Source organism: Aquila chrysaetos, chromosome 9 (assembly GCF_900496995.4).
Source record: "Aquila chrysaetos chrysaetos chromosome 9, bAquChr1.4, whole genome shotgun sequence".
Taxonomy (NCBI): domain Eukaryota; kingdom Metazoa; phylum Chordata; class Aves; order Accipitriformes; family Accipitridae; genus Aquila; species Aquila chrysaetos.
In genome coordinates this window covers 26,479,677-26,496,523 of record NC_044012.1, presented here as the reverse complement: position 1 = coordinate 26,496,523, position 16,847 = coordinate 26,479,677, and the positions used below count along the sequence as shown (strand labels likewise).

The 16,847-nt window shown below is 54.1% G+C and overlaps 2 long non-coding RNA genes across 2 annotated transcripts; one reads left to right on the top strand and one right to left on the bottom strand.

The window, feature by feature from the left end:
- Positions 1 to 11,006: 11,006 nt before the first annotated feature.
- LOC115346559 lies at positions 11,007 to 12,398 on the bottom strand. Its single transcript, XR_003925163.1, has 2 exons — positions 12,071 to 12,398; positions 11,007 to 11,273 (listed from the first exon to the last, which is right to left on the bottom strand). It is a non-coding gene; the product is annotated as an uncharacterized LOC115346559 (long non-coding RNA).
- Positions 12,091 to 12,868, top strand: LOC115346558. The gene is made up of 2 exons (XR_003925162.1): positions 12,091 to 12,174; positions 12,554 to 12,868. It is a non-coding gene; the product is annotated as an uncharacterized LOC115346558 (long non-coding RNA).
- The last annotated feature ends 3,979 nt before the right edge of the window (positions 12,869 to 16,847 follow it).

The window sequence follows — 16,847 nt, the reverse complement described above, 5'->3', positions numbered from 1 at the left end:
GGCTCACTGCTATGCTCCCGGCAGGAATAGGGGACCTCAGAGGAGTGGACAGGGTCGTCCCAGCTCCCCTCTCCTCCCCAGTGGGTGGAAAACCCCCTTTATTTTCCAGTTTATTCCTCTGGAGCTCCGTCCTCTAAGAGCTGTGCCTCTTTGGAAATATGCTTTCCTTAAGCCAGAAGAGGGTGGTGTGGCTCAGGCTGCACTGGGCACCTCGTTGCATCTTCAGAGCAGGCTGGGATGGTTTTCCGGGAACTGGGGATTTTCTAACATCCCCAGCCCGATGTCGTTGGGAGAGGTAGAGAAATGCAAGGCATCGCTGGGCTGGGGTGGGCTGCTGCCCCCTGGCATTTTACCACAGGGCGTGGGGTAACCACCAGCTTCGCGCTGGGGGGAAAAGAAGGTATTTCTTTGAGTTTGCAGAGGGGGATTTTCCTACCGGTACCACTCAAGTCACCAAGACATAGAGACTGGTGCGGTTCCTCGCTCTCCGGCCTTGAACGTGCTGCAGAGTGGTACGGAGCATCCTTTCCCTGGGTGGAAACACGCTGGTGTAGGACGAATGCTGGGACATCCCCGCGGGCTCCCGGCATCTCCCTTTGGGACCAAGGGGCAAAGCAGCCCCTGCCCGGCCCTGTCACCCAGCTCGGGCCATGACTCCCCTCCTCCCCACAGCTCTTTCCAAGCAGTTTGCAGGCAAAAAGGATGCTGAAATGGGTGGGGACCATCGTGGCTGTGCTGCTGTCCCCCCCTTGGCAAACACATCCCCCACCGATGGCCTCTGGGTTGGGTCTTGGGTCTTACCCCATCCCCTTTGCTCCCCCCGGCTCCCCGTAGCTCAAGTAAAGCAGGTAGGTGTTAGCATACTCTGGGGTATCTGCAACAATCTTTGTAAAATAGAATAGACCCTTTAAATGATGCACTAAAAAGAAAAAAAAAACCCAACAAACTCCCTCCCCAACTTCTCTGTATGATGATTAGTTGGATCTCCTACACAGCTCAGCCCATCTGTATCGGCACAGGCAGCTCTTCTCCTCTCCGCCCCCCCCCAGGATGCTGCACAGGTAGAAACAAAACAGAACGTGCACTTCCCCTGAGTAGTTTTATTTATTGTTTTGAGAAGCAATTTAAAAGGAAAAAAAAAAAGATAAACTGTGTATCTATAAATATATATATATATATTTTTAACCTCTTTTTTTTTTTCCTGATGCTCCTCCACACGTGTGCGTGTGTGTGCGTGTATGTGTGCGTGTGTGAGTCAAGGGATTCTGCGCCCATGGGTGACAGATTGGGACAGCCATGGGACGGTCACACTCGTCCTGCGGACGGGACACGGGGACCAGGGTGTCCTCTTCTCCATATCCAGCTCTTCAGGTGCGATGCAGTGAAAGCCAAGCAGCAGTGTTGGGAGGGGAGGGAGGATTTACACCAAGAGCTTGTAAAGTTTTAACTGGGATCTTTGACTAATTCCATCTTTCTCTTGAGTATTTGCACCCTCGGGGTCTGGCCCAGCCAAGAATCTCCCGAGCCCTGGGGACGCCATCGACCCCGTCCCCTCCCATCCTTGCTCCCGACCTGCACCCTTGACAATCAGTGGCTCCTTCCCAGGGACTGCAGCACGTGGTTGAGACGTCTGTTTCGTTTTTTCAGTATTCCTTTTTTTGTGCTGTATGGTGATGCGTTATTGTATATTCCACAATAAGAAAAAAAAGATATAAAAAAATGATGATAATAATAATAATAATTACCATGAAAAATTCTTATGAGTTTTGTTTGGAAACTCTTTCACTATATTTGTTGTAAAGAGGTTTACTATTAAAAAGAAAAAAAATACACGTTTCTGATAATTTTCTGTGCCTCTGGCTCTTTCTTTCCCACCCTCCTCAGCCCCCTGCCTTGCAGAGTGCAGCGGGATGTTGCTCTGGGTCCAGGGTTCAAGCTCCTGCCAGAAGTCCTGGTGAGGTGGGCATGCTCCCTGTGTCGCCTAGTCTCAGTGGCTGGAGGTGACACTGCTGTCCCAGTTCCCACTGGGTGCATCAGCGCAAGCTTGCCCAGATGCATGACCGTGGCCAGGCAGTGGGACGCGTTGGAGGGCTGGAGCAGGGGGGGTTACCCTCCTTTCCTGCTCAGGGGTCCCCAATTTCCCATCCCTGTCCCATGTCCACGAGGGATCCAACCAGTCTGAGGACCAGTGGCTACCCCTTGCTTGGCAGACAGCCCCCTCCCCACAGGCAACCCTGATGCGGGGGTGATGGTCACCCTGGGATGCTCTTGGGGGAGACGGTGGTTCCCACCACAGAGTTTCTGGTGCCTCCCTGCAGACCGCGTGTCCTTGGGCTGCTCGCTTGCTTGGCTGGGGATGGACACCCCCAAGACACCCCATGCTATGGCTTCCATGGACCCTCGCAGCCTCCTCGCGGGTCAGGTGCCGCATTTCCTACCCAAACCCTTTCCTGGTGGGTGTCAGAGCGTCTCCTGATCCCAATGCCTCGTGAGACCTGGATGGGCTTGAAATTCAAACAGGGCCTGGAGATGGGAATTCTGTTGAGCTTCCAGCAAGGATACCAAGATAAGTGTGACCGCCCGAAGGCTGCCTCTGGTTTGGGGGGTCCCCATTGCACTCCCCCCCCGGCTCTCTGCTGGGTATCTTTGGGGTCAGGATATCCTCAGGGATGTTGCGGGGCAGGGAGGGCAGCGCTGTCTGGTTCCTCTGGGTTGGAACTGGTGGGAGCTGGTGTGAGCAGTGGGTTGGGGTGTGGGGCAGAGCCTGCACCCTGCTGCATCCCTCCACACACTGCAGCGGGACTCTGGTTTTTAGGGACCAGCCCGGAGCAGGATTTGGCCCCTCCAGGGCAGCCCCCCCACACCTCAGCCGCTGATTTCAATTAAACCAGGCCAAGAGCCACCTCCCAGAAAAAAAATCAAGTTTTCACCCCAAAACTAATGGGGGGAAATCCCTTTTCCACCCCAACTCCCACCTCCGCCTGCAGCCTCCCCCGGAGGGCGCCGACCCCCCCCCCCCCAGACAGAGCCGACGCTTATTTCTTTTAATGCTCAAAATGCAAATTCATTAAATTTTTCGCAATCAAATGCCCAATTCGGGAAGGGGGGTGAATGGCCCGCACGGTCGCGTTTCGCCCCAACGGCCGCGAGGTGGCGGCAGAGCGCAGCGCGCCACGGCGCTGATTGACAGCTGTCACTCACCGCGGCTGTTCATGCGCCCAGGGCAGCTGGAAATGAGGGATTTGAGTGGGTGCGTGGCTGTGGGGCAGCCTGAGGCTGCCAGCGTGGGGTGTTTTTGGGCCCCAGCGTGGTTATTTCCTTGTTACACCGTCCCATGCACTGTGCGGCCGGGGAGCTCCTGAATTTGGTGTGAATTCCTTGAAAAGAAATAAAAATACAGGAACACACCTTTGCTGACCTAGCCAGTGTTAGCAGCAAGGTCTATGGGCAACCTGCAGGACTGACAACCCATGCAGGTGAGCCAATGACCTAGACCATCGCCCTTTGGGCTTGCGAAGCCAGATTTGGAGTTGCCAAGGGGTGCCCAGCACTCCCAGAGATGAGTTTGGCCATCCCAGGAAGATGGGTTGAAGAGTGGATTCAAAGCTCTCCACCTCTGAGAGGCTTCTCCTTGAAGGGCAGGAGTGTCTTGCTGCTGCTTTGCTACCAAGGCAGTTGGTCAGGGCTGAATGCAGGGAGCTGGCCCCAAAATATCCAACAAACCATTTTCGTTGGAAAATGCCATTTCATCAAATTTGCTTTTTTTACAGGACCAGGCTGTGTGCTGTGGGAGCCAGTCCCTGCCGCACAAAGCTCTCGCTCTTCCTGAGCTGACGGGAACTGGGGATGTAAATATCGAGGATTTATCAAAAGGCACTTTCACGAATAGAGCGGTAACCGTATTTGTATCACAGCTCCCTTTTGTGCTGGAGGTGCTTTCTGCACAGGCATGTGCTGGGAAGCATCTCTGCCCTCTGTCGATGAGGTAGCCCGAGGAAGAGAGAGGAAAGAAAGAGAAAATCCTTTGCCCTGAATCATTCAGCTGGCAGCCTGGGAAGGCCGTGGAGTTTTTCTCTCCTGTATTTCTAAGTTTGAGTAAAGGAGGAAGCTGGAAGCTGAAGTTTGTTTTGCCCTTGTATACCGGGTGACCCTTGGTTAAAGCATCATCCAGGTGTCAGTTTCCCCACATTAAGATAATCAATCACCCCCTGCAGCCAGAAACATTCTTTGTACAGTTGAAGAATAGTAAAAGAATAAAACACAAGTTTGCCTGTTATTTCTTGATTTTTGAGGTGTGGTCTTAGTGCAGGAGAAGGAACCGGGGGTCAGTAGTGTGAGGTAACAGAGGGCATTTAAATCCCTAGTTTGGCTGTATTTGATGTTAGAAGGATGTCTAGGACAGCACCTTTCCAGCAAGCCCGTGCAAAGTTTGTATCCATGAAATTACGTGCCTTTGAACTCATGCATCTGGCACACATGTACCCCAAAGACTGTCCACAAGCTCCTTGCTGTTCCTGACTGTTTATTTTACAGACCACCCTTCTCAAACTTTGAAGTAGATTTAAATAACAGCAACAGAATTATATGCCCAGTATAAATCTTCAATCAGAACATGTTTTTCCCCCCTCAGAGCCTGCACTGCTGTGTACGATCAGAACACAAATCAAAAGAAAGCGGAGTAAATTATTCATTGGGAATCTATTTCTGCTTTCCCTACATGGGAGACTTGGAGGCAGAGTTCGGGGGTGAGCGGCTGTCTCGAGGCTATTAATATTCACTCCAATAAGTTGAGCTGCGGCCACAGCGCCTAGGGATGGGTAAATTGCCGGTAACTTCGGCTTTTGCTTTGTGCTTTACTCAAACTTAGACATATGGGAGAGAAAAACTCCTGGTTCTGCTCTCCCAGCAGTGTGTCTGGTGGGGCGGGGGGGCAAGGGGCTGGGGTGACCCACGGGTGTTAGCTCCACCAGCTCCAGCCCCTCTACGCAGGACAGCAGCGCTGGATGCTGGCACATCTCCCACCTAGCCCGTGGGAAGATCCTTGCATGGCTACAGCTCCATCCGCACCAGAAAGCATCTGCGCAGATTTCCACCCGATGGGAATCAGTCCCCTGAGCCAACCCAGCATGTCTCACCAGCTATTTCCATACCTCCCTCTCCCAAGCACATTGCACCCACCTACACACGCTATTTATAAAATAGCACTTCTAATATACAGCCGACACAAAGCCACACCTGCCTGTGAAGCATCGCATTGTGGGGCCCAGCTCATGTTTTGCCACTAACGTGGCACAGAGGCATTGGAAGGATCTAAACATTTAGGCAGAGTTGCCAAAGCTGTTCAGAGAATAGTGCAGAGTATGCTTTTGGAGGGGGGGGGGAGTGTTGTTGTTAATATTATTGTTGTTGTTGTTGTTGTTGTTGTCGTCGTCATCAGCATTATTATCCAAGGAATGCTTGGGCCTATATATTGATAAATATCTGTCACAGCGCATTGTTCTCAGTCGTTAGTGGAAGCAAAAACCCTTTTCTTGGTTGGGTTTTGTTGGGTTTTTTTATTATTTTATTTCAGAGTTACACTCCACGGCATAAACTGTAAAAATACATTTTAAAATGGCAAAAACCAGACAGGTCGAGACCTTTCTGTTAACAATCCTCCACCGCATCCTTGAAATCTAAAGTAGTGAAGGATTTTGCAGAAAATAATGGATCATTTTCCCATTTACCCATGATTCAAGGATTAATAACTAATCCCATCAAAGGACATCTGCTTAGATTGTTCCTTGTCAGTGAAAGTAAATAGAGCCTTTTAGTCTTTAGACCTAAACTCCTCTGAGGTTATTATGCTGAGGGAACCTCCTACAAGCGGTTGCTTTCTCTTTCGCTCCTGCTGTGACTAACCCTGGAGGGAGAAAGCAAACTTTGCTAGTCCCTGGACATAAAGGTTATTTGCTAGAATGGAGGAGACTTTTATGAGAGGCCGGGTAAGCTGAGACCCTCACCCTCCCCTAAGGCTTGGCTCTAGCAGGGGGCTGCAGCCCGCCGAGCCCTTTGAGTTGCATTGTCCTGCCTCGACAGAAGATTTCCCCCTTTCAGGATGGGGATGCTGTCCCCCCGAAAGCTTCTCCCTTATTTACGTGGTGCTTTGGATCCGCTCGTTTGGGGTTAAACGGGAAAATGAGAAATTGTTTGGGTTTGGGTCTAAAATCTTTGGGGGGTGGCAGAAAAAGTCTCAGTGGGAGGTGGGTGCGTGGAGGAATGGATGGGGCTGGGGGCTCCATCAGCACACGCGTCTGGCGGAGGTACGGCACACCGCTGCAGCATTGGGGGAAGTGGGTAGGGGGATGCTAGAGGTCTTGAGGGCAAAAGACCTGGGAAATAATGAACTTCTTGTTAAATAACAGGCTGTCATACTATGACTTGAGTTTTCAGCCGTAGGGCTCCCAATGCGTCACAAAAAGTTGCTTTTTTGGGAGATGGAGACTTTCTGAAAGGCCAGGAGGGGCTAAGCCAAAACGTGAGCAAATTGCCCGAAATAAGAGGAGCCCTGCCTCTTCCTCTGCCCAGGAGCTACTCTCTGTAAATATTAATGAATGGCCCTTCCCAGGGCAGAAAGGACCCCGAAGGAGATATCCCATGGGGTCACCTGGGGAGAGCCTGGCAAAGGTCGCAGCAGAGCCAAGCTCTTCTTTTCTCTCCCTGTGCTGGGGTGGAAATAACCACCAGGTGCCCATGCCAGGCAGTTGGAGGGATGCATGTTGTAAGCATTTCAGAACATCTAAAATTAGACGGTTTTTTTTTTTCTTCCCCCTAGCAGAACACAGCTGAGTGTCTCATCCACGAACACCAGCTGTGGATTTTTTTGCTCTCGCTTTGGAAAAAGCTTCCTCAGAGATACAGACAAAAAAGAAACGCTGCTCCACCCTCTCCCTGACGCACACAAAATACAAGAGTAATTACAAACTGGGGCCGTGGGCCCCAAACCCAGACCCTGCTCTGGGCTATTGAGGGAAATCTTTCAAAATCCGAATGGAAACCAGCCCCATCGGCCTTTTGCCATGTGGGGAAGCCAGTCCTGCTGTGCTCGCCCTCCCAGCCCTCCGGACCCGCAGACCTGATGCCTCTGTAATCTAGACTCGGCTTCAAGCTCCGGCTAAGGGAACAATTGCAGGCAAAGCCAGTGGGAGTTCAAAAGGAGCAATACTGAATTAAACGATAGCAATTTCCCTTATTTTCTGCTGCTTAAAGGTGCACGCTGGGAATGTTTAAATATCCTTGTTATCCCCTTCAATACCTAGAGAACATTTTTTTAACGAGCAGGGCTGTAATCAGGCCGCGTTCGTGCCAGGCATCTCTTACTAACAAACGCCATTCTCCAAAAGAGCTGTCCAGATCAAAGCCCTTTGAAGCAGAAGAAAAGGCACCTGCTGGACTGAGTGCTTCGGGCAGCTGTGCGAGCCAGGGTAGGTGCCGGGGGGACACTTTACCCAATTTTACTGAGACAAAACAGAGCTCCACTCCGCTATGGGAAGAGAGAATTTTTGTGTTTGGTTTGGGGCTGGGGTTGGGGTTTTTTTCTCTTTTTTTGCTACTGGTTTGGGGATGAGCTGAAACTGAGGATAACATTGCATCTCAGGCCAAGATGAGCTGATATAAATGAATTTGCTTGTTTTTAGGCTCTGGCCCCCTTCCGCTCTGAAACTCCCAGGTTACGTGGCCGCCTTGGAAGGCATCGAGCTGTGGTTTGGTCTTTTGGGTGAACTATTAAAATCTCCACCTGAGGGAGGAAATACTTGCTGGGGAAAGGCAGGAGGAAGGCATGAGTTTTTCCAACCCAGGAGCTGGCTCAGGGGAGAAGGGTTTGTCTCTCTGCGACTGCACGTGGCCAGTGGGTTTCTTGGTTGAGGATGGAGCAAAGGGTTCGGGCAGGCAGCGGCTGCCTGTACACGGCTGGCACAGCCCTGCAGGCCTGGGGACGGCTCCGGAGCTTCTCTGCTGCTGTCCTTCAGCGCGCAACTGCTTGCTTCAAAATGCATCTTTTGTTGCAAATTTCTTTGTCTGGGGAGTCGGGGGGATGCTGAAGCGGTGGCACTACGCGGCCCAGGCAGCAGGAAAAATGCCCAGCGAGCACAGTCGCTTGCAGAAAAGTGTAGTACACGAGGTTGGTGCTTTTTAGCACAGAGACAAAGACATTTAGTTGGAAATCACCCAGCTCCAGACCTCTCTCCCTCCCCCATATCTACGAGCCACTAACCTGCTCAGGCACCCGTACCCCAAATTTTGATGTGACTGGGGCCACCAGGAGAATTTCAAACAAAAACCTGTACCTGAACATCACCAGTATCAGCAATACACACTTTTAGGGGCAATGGTTGTTGCGTGGCCATGGTTTATAGAAAATAAGCACATGCAGTTTGTCTAGATAGTCACACGTGTTTGTGCACATCTCAGTGCAAATACTTAAAAAGCCAAAAATCTTCTTTGAACCATATGTGGCATTTCTTACAGAGCTCAAACATCTCCTGAATGGAGCCTCTCTGAGCTGGCAGGCAAAAAAAATGAGGGAATTTCCCTTAAAAACGCCACCAGGGAAGAGGCAGGCTGTTCCATGCTGGGGCCCTGCAAGGCTCTCTGCACCCTGCAGAGCCGTCATGGCCTCGGAACTGCTTGCTGGTGTCCAGCATCCACTAGTGAGTAAAGTGATCACCCATTTTTTTCCCCCCAAGCATGGCAAAGGCTGCGGGCAGAGTATTTTTATGGTGGGTATTTTGCCCTTCCACACACGCAGGGGCACAGAGAGCATCTCCCTGCAGGTGTCCTGCACGGAGGGTGCCGGGAGCTCCTTGCGTAGACGGACCCGGTGTGTGGACGTATGCAGCTGTATGTAAATCAAAAACCGTGCACGCACTCTGCATGCACATTGCACACTCGCAGCCCGTGTGTCCCACATGCATGGTACGTGCACCCGGCATGCGAGCATGCTTGCTGCACACTTGCAAGGAATACATGCACGGGAGGCACATATGGATAGGGTATATGAACACCCCAAGGGTTTCTGAGCAGTTTTGGGGGGGGCTGCTGCTGGTGAATTAGCCCCCCGCTTTTGCAGCAGGCATCCCCCCTCTTTGCAGCTCCCCGATGTGCATGGCCTCTCCCGGGTCTGACCTGGGCAGGGGGCTGAGGGTGGGGAAGGGGCTGGGGTGCGGGGGAGGGAGGGCAGAACCTGGACCCCGTAGGGCTGCAATATCTTGCAAAGACTCATCGAAATAAAATCCGGCGGGGGCTGCACACCGGCCGTTGGAGAGGGGGACACACACCTCACACCCACCCCCCCACCCCACTGCATGGCATGTGCCTTGCTGCAAGCGCGCGCAGCGACAGGCGCGTTTCTGGGCAGAATTAGGGGTTGGGGGGGGTGGTGTTTTGCATTATCTCAACAAGTATTTTTTAATGGGTGCGGGGGCTGTGCGGCTCCGTGCGGAGGTGGGGGGGGGGGGGGGGAGCACCGCCGCCTGCGGCTCTTCCGCGACCCCCGCGGGGCTGGTGGTGGCACCGGGGGGGTCCTCGCGGGTCCCCTGCCCGCCTGCCTCCCCCACCCCTGGACAGCGAAAATCCCGGTTTTCCAAGGTGAAGAATCCTCCTGGATCATCTGAGACTAACCGCCCCCCCGCCCCCCGACCCCGCGCTGCCGCAGCCCGGCATTTGTCTTCCATTATAAACTTGCTTAAAAAATAAGTTTAAAACGCCTGTTTTCCTTAAAGAACGCCCCTTTCGCTGCCCGTACGGCAAATGAGTGACGCTGTAAAAAATAAATGTGAGCTGAGATGGGTACAAAACTCCTGGGCTGTAGGCAAAGGCTGCGTGCCTTCGGATGGAGGAGCCAGCATTTCCTCAGGGCTTTCAGAGGTAATTCCGAAAAAACTGGGAGGAATTTATCTGTCTCTTCCCTCCAACCCCTCCTCTTTAAAGTTCAGTGTAAGGGAAAATAAAGCAGAGCTTTGCGACCCGAAAAATGAAGGTGCGGAGCCGGAGCGGCACCCGAGCCTCTTCTGAAGGCAAAAGTCACCACTTTCTTTAATTGCTACTTTGGGATAAGGGGGGGGATAATAATAAATCAATTTTTTTAGCATAATCTGGTGGGGGATGATCGCGGGTGATGCCAGAGCCTCTGGGGTCTGGAGTGAGGATTTTTGCAGGGAAAATGCTTCATCTCGTTGGTCGTCGGTAATTGCGAATTTGCCAAGAGAGGGGGAACCGAAAGGGATTTTTAAAAATTTTTTTTTCCCCTTTCCGAACAGTGTTCTCTGCATTTCAAAACTCACAGGATATTTGTAGAAACTAGCGGCTTAATTCCCCAAATATAAATAATAACCAAATCAAAATGTAAAATGCGACGGAACGGAGATGCCCAGGATAAGGGAAGGTCCCTCAGCCTGTCGCCGTGCAGGTGGTTTTTCCATTTGTGGCCATTCACAGTAAAGAAATGAATGAAAAAATAAATAATCATAATAAATCCTGGTAGCTCAGGAATTCGTGAGGAATGGGGCAGAGGAATGCAGAGAGCAACGACCCGGACGGGGCTGGGAAAAGCGGTTCAGTTGCCGAGGAGCTGCAAAACCGCTGAAAAGGGCTTTCCCAATTAAGGGAAAAAAAAAAAAAAAAAAAAAGGAAAGAAAGAAGGACAGAAACCCCTGCAATACCTCTTTCCTCACGTCTGTTGCGCTTGCCTGCGGCTGGCACGGGTGAGGAGCAGGAATAATCCGGGCTCCGGTGCACCGAGCCCTTGGGATGGTTTTGCTCACTTTGGGTATTTTTGTATAAATTTTTATTATTCAAACCAATCCCCCAAACGTGCTTAGTGGAAGGAATCGATTCTTGATTTCATTTCATTCTCGTTGTTTTGGGATTTGCGTAGCTGGCGAAATAGAGTAAATGTTATTCATTGGGGAGGAAAAAAAATTTTAAAAAATCCAAAGTAGTGAAGAAAATTAGAGTCCAACTTGAAATGGGCATTACCCTTCTTTAATAAGCCGCGATTAGAGTTTGTGGAAAGAGGAAAACAAAGTCATTTCCCAAGTAGAAGCGGGGAAAGCACAGAACCGGGTATAATTTGAGAAAATGCCACGGGGGGGACACGCTGCCAATGTCCCCCCGCTCTTCTCCGACGGATACCGTGGGGGAAATTCGCTCCCTGCGTTGTTCCTGCGGTGACACCCCCAGCTTTGATCAGTGTTCAGCAAATGCCAGGGCGACTTTGCTCCTAAGCTGTGCTTCTTAAACAAAAAAAACCAAACCAAAACCCCAACCCCCCCCCCGACGATGCCTATAAAATCGCAGGTAACTCTTTATTGCGACAAGGGAACCCGAGAGCGAGCCTGTGCGCCGGAAAATCACCGGTTCATGGTGGGTTTGTTGGTTTTTTTGGTATTATTTCTTTTAAATAAAATGTAAGAAGTCAGTAGTTACCTTTAAAATACTCTTTGCAGCGGGCGTGCACAGCCGGTCCCAGGAGCGGTCCGACCGCCCCCCCCCGGCACCCGGCGTTTCCCCTAATTAACAGGTTACTGGGGGGGGGGCTCCTCGGAGGAGCCTGGCTGGGCCGTACTGTTCACCGGGAGTTTATTTCAAAGGGAGGACATTTTTATTTTTAATTAAGGAACAAATTCCGAGCGGCCACGCGGGACCCGGCCACGCGTGTCTGCGCACCCCGAGCTCTTTGTGCACCCTTTCAAACCCCTCCCCCCCCCCCAAATAACCTTTTTTCCCCCACCCGCCTCACCCCAATTCCGAACCCCAAACCCTGCTGCGGGTTTTCTCGCTCGCCGCCTCTCAGCCCTCCGTTGGCTGCGGGAGAGAGGTTGCCATATTTGCATATATGGTAATGAGCTCCTAATTGCCAGGCTTACTGCGCTTCGCTGATCGATTTCGAGCAATACATAGGTTAAGGAAGCTTGGAAATATCGCGACTCCCCTCCCCCCCTTCCCCCCCCCCCGCCGGACCCCCCCTTGCGATGGAGCTGGCCCCGCATTTGCATGGCAACTTTTTTAAAATATACCACGTATACTTTACGTATAGGCTACGTGGAGGCTCCTCGGCCGCTCCTATATATCCTTACGTCGGGCCCGGCCCCCCTCTCCTCCGGCCGCCGCCGCCGAGACCCGCGGATTGCAGAGGTGGGGGCGAGCCGGGCTGGGGCTGGGGACAGGCAGGGGAGGGCAGGGCAGCCAGGTAGGGGAGGGCAGGGGAGGCAGGCAGGCGTGCGAGGCGAGCAGGGGAGTGCAGGCAGGGTAAGAGGGCAGGTAGGCAGGGAGGGCGATGCAGGCAGGGCAGGCAGCGCGGGTAGGTGAGACAGGGCAGGTAGGGATGCAAGGCGATAGAGGAAGGGCAGGGCAGGCAGAGGAGCGGGGCGGGCAGGCAGGCAGGGAAAGGGGTGCAGGCAGGTGAGGAGGGTGGCGGGGGGAGCGCAGGGAGGGAGGGCAGGGCAGGCGGTGCGGGCAGGGCAGGCAGTGCAGGCAGGACTCTGGCCTTACGGGCGCACCCCCCCTCCGACAGCCGCCCCGAGGTGGGCTGAAGAAGTCGGGGATAACCCCGGGGGGAAGAGGGGTGGCCGGGCCGGGACCCCCCGCGAACCATTGCTGCCCCCGCTCCATCCCCATCCCCACGGCGGCCGGGCCGGGGCGCGGAGCCCCCGCGGAGCCTCCGTGTACCGCGCTGGGCCGGCCCCGCAGCCGGACAAACAATGTGCGACTTGGCGGAACAAAAGCCGCAGGGCTTGGGTTGCTGAACACGTCTGAGGCCAGACGAGCCGCGCGATTTATTGGACTTGGTGAGAAAATCATAATAAAATAAATAAATAATAAATAAAAAGCGGGGGAGGGGAGCCGGCGGCGGGGGAGGGGGGCTCCGTCTCTCAGAGCGTCTTTATTAGGGGTTGGGGGTGGCAGCGCTGTGGGGCTGGGTTGGGCTGGGAGGGGTGTCCCGGGAGCGGGGGAGTCCGGCTCCTGTTCCGGTGAGGGTCCCGTCCCCTCCCCAGGGCCGGCTGCGGGCTCGGCGTTTCCCCAAAGCCCTGGGGGCGGGTGGTAGCCTCCCCGCCCCCCGCCCGCCGGCATCCCTGCATCTAAGAAAGTTTGGGGACGGCCCCCGGACTTCCCTCCCCGCTCCCCGGCCACCCCGGGCCGGGACCATCATAGAAATGCCCCGGCCCCCCACCCCCACCACCCCGGGCAGCAGCCAGCTTGCCATGATCCCGGGGGTGACCCAGACCGGCTCCGAGTGGAGGGTGCACTGCCCCCCCCCCCGGGACCGAGTTTTTGGACGCAGAGGCCTCCCCCGCGACCCCCGCCGCTCTGGGCAGGGGATGGGAGCAGTGGGTGGAAAGCCTGGCAGGGTACGGCCATTACCGGTCCTTGCCCCCTCACCCCACGCGCGTCCGTGGGCTCACGGTTACCCCCCCCCCCCGCCAAACCAAACTCCCACCCCTTGGGCAGGGAGCAGGCAGCACCGCTGCCCACGGGGACAGTGGGTTTTGCTCGAGGGGATGCTCGTCGTGCGGGGGGGGGGGCAGCTCCCCCATATCCCCCTTCCTGGAAGAGGCATCCCCGCGGGAGGGGTCGGGTTAGGGGTTCTGCAAGGGGCCGGGGAGAAGCGTGGAGCTGTGTTGCGTGGGGACACGCACACGGGTGACCGTGGAAGTGGAGGGTGGAGGGGCCGGGCCACCCTCCCCCCCCCCCATATCGCTGCCTCTCTACGCTGGGAGGAGGATTATTCTTTTTTTGGGGGGGGGGGGGGGAAGGTGATGTATGGCGGGGGGGGGGATTCCCGGATCCGCACCTCGTTATCGAATAAGCAAATCCTGATGGATGGGGTTCGAAATAAATTAAATCCGCGTTACAATAAACCCAGCGCGGAGGTTACACGGCTGAGCGCGGCCGGGTGTGGAGCAGAGGGGCAAAGAGGGGATTTCTCCCCCATCCTCGCAAATTTCTCGTTGCATTTCTTTAATTTCTCCCCCCCCCCCCCCCCCCCCCAATCAAGTCCTCCGCTCAATTACCTACCCCCGCCTGGCGATTTCTGCCTTCGGGCCGCCCCGCAGCAGGCCGGGAAGGTCACCGAAAAGAAGTGGGGTGTTTTGTTGTGTGTTTTTTTTTCTTTAAAAAATTAGTATTATTATTTTTTAGTAGCTATTCGGGGCCAGATGTGAGCCTTGGAGCTGCATCTGGCCGTGCCCCGGCCCAAACCCACCTCCCGGGTTGCAGCGGGCCCGGGCACCCGGTGCTGCCACCGGTGGAAAACCCCGCACGGCTTTTTATTTTTTCTTCCTTTTTTTTTTTTTTTTTTTTGTTTTTCTGCCTTTAAATTTTCATTTTAATTTTCCCGATTTCTCTTAAAAGTACTCATCTCTGTCCTCTGTCCTTAATTCTCCCCATCGGCGCGGGGAAAGGGGAGGAGATTGCACTCAAACGGTGCACGGGAAAAAATAAAATCGTGTATTGGGGTTTATTTTCGGTTTGTGCGTGGATTCTCGTCTCTTCAGAAAAGCACTTGGTACCCGCCGGGTCAGGTCCTGCCCAGCTCAGCTCCGTTTTTAGCCCTGGGCAACCCCCCCTCAAAAAAAAAAAAATTAAGTTTTTCTTTATGCAATGGTGTACGTGTAAATTTTAGGGCTGGAAATCTTGAAATCTGCCATGAATCGGGGGATCCCGCGATCGCGGCAACGGTTCTTAGTATTTATTGGCTTTTTTGTCTGGCTTCGGTTTGCGTAAAGCGACTTTCTAGAAAAGCAGCAAAGCATGGAGCAGGTTTTTATTTGCTAATGAAACTCAAAACACACCCGAGCATCTGCTGTAAATCGCTCGTGTCCTTCCCTAAATCCTCCCGGATCGGGACGTGTCTAACGCGATATATATATATATATATGAAATGCACCGTCACTGGGATAATCCCAGGGAGAATATAAGTTTGAAAGCTGAATCCGTGTCTCTGCAGTGTGTCTCGGGATAAATAGCGATATTCGTCGTGTTTCCTTTTTTGGCGGGTTAAAAAAATAACTATAATTTCTGGAGGACCCTAAAATATAAGTTTAGATTTTTTTTTTTTACATGAATTTAATAAAAAGGAGAATGAAAAGAGGCGAAGGCGTGCGGGTCTTCCCCCCCCCCCAAAATCTCCTCTCAGCGAGGGTGGGGAATGGTTCAAGCCGGGCCCGCCGGGACGGCCGCGGGTGGGGGCTGCGTGGGCACCCACCCCCACGCTGCCTGCTCTTTAACCGTGTCCCCCCACCGTGTCTTCGTCTCCCCCCCCCCCCAAATTCTTCTCTTCCAGGACAGCCCCGCGGCTCCGGGCGCTGCTTCACTCCCCCCCCCCCCCCCCCGCCCCCGTCCACGGGGGAACCCAGGTGGGTCATGGGGAAACGCGAAGGGTGAAATCATGGGGCGGGGGGGGGGGGAATCACGGGGGGGGGCGGCAGCCCCGGGGAGCGACCGACTCCGGGAAGGGGTGGGAAAGGGTCGTTCGCCTAAAAGAGCTGCAGCAGCTTGGAGGTTGCAAATTGGGGCAGAGGGCTGTAGGTGGGGTGTGTCCCTGGGTGCCCCCCGGGGAGCCCCCGATGGGTGCTTCAGCCTCCCCCCTCCTGCGAGCAGCCAGCAGGATGTTCCTGAAATCTATGTTTTTTCCCCCAACCAGGGCTGGAAGTGAACAAGGGGGGCCAGAAAAAAGAAAAAGTGCAGCCCCCCCTTCCCGTCCCTCCCAAAACCCCTTCGTGCAGACGGGGCCTCACAGAAAAGCCAGGTAGGAGGCCACGGGGTGGGGGGCTGCCAGTGAGAAGCGAGAGTCCTGGGGGGCAAAGCCCAATCCTTGGGGGAAGCAGAGCCAGGACAGTTGGCATTGTCCATAACACCGAACTGCTGGGGACCCCCCCCGGGCAGGTTTGGCGACCCCCAGTGCTGAGGTAGTCCCTGTTGTCTGGGTGCCCCCCCAGGACCCTCCCTGCTCACCCCGTTGGTGTTGTGTCCCTAACGTCACCTGTCCCCTTTTTCCCCCACTCCCAGCCAGGGCTGTAAGTACTGGGCCTGACGGGAGCCAGACCAGTGGGATCCCATTTTCCCAGTGGGGGCAACTGGGAGACGGGCCCTCCATGGGGAGGACGTGGCACTGGCTGTGCTGGTGGTGGCAGTGGGAGAATCTGGCTCCAGGAAGGAGGCAAAACTCATGAATAACCTCCCGCCCCAAACCCACAGCCCCAAAGCTGTCTGGTTTTACACTAGGAAAAAAAATTTCCAAGGCAAAGAGGAATTTTAAGAGAAAAGGAAAAAAAAAAAACCCAACCCAAACCCGTTCTTGTTTGAGGAAAAATCATGTTATTAGTTTTGATGCTATCGGTATTATAACAGGGAAAATAAAGAGTAATTAATAGAGAGCTTGTGGGGTTAAAACTACAGAAATAAAATAGCATTTGATTTCCATCTGGGGTCTGCATGGCGCGGCCAGGCCCCAGCATTGGCACAGAGTGCTGGTTGGACATCGGCAGCGATGGGCTGCAGGTGGGGGCTTCCCCTTTGGTGAGAGAGGGGAGCCGGGAGGGGCTGAGTCCCCTGGGAGGCCAGAGAGGTGGAGGAGGGTGGTGATGGTGATGGTGGTCACGGGTGGTGGTGGTGGTACTTGGTGATGGCGATGGGTGATGGCCGGTGGTGCTGAGGATGGTGGTGGTGGCGATGGTGGTGGTGGTGAGGATGATAGTGGTGCTGAGGGTGGTGGTGGTGATGAGGATGATGGTGATGATGAGGGTGGTGATGATTAGGGTGGTGATGGTGGTGGTGATGAGGATGGTGGTGATGATAAGGCTGATGGT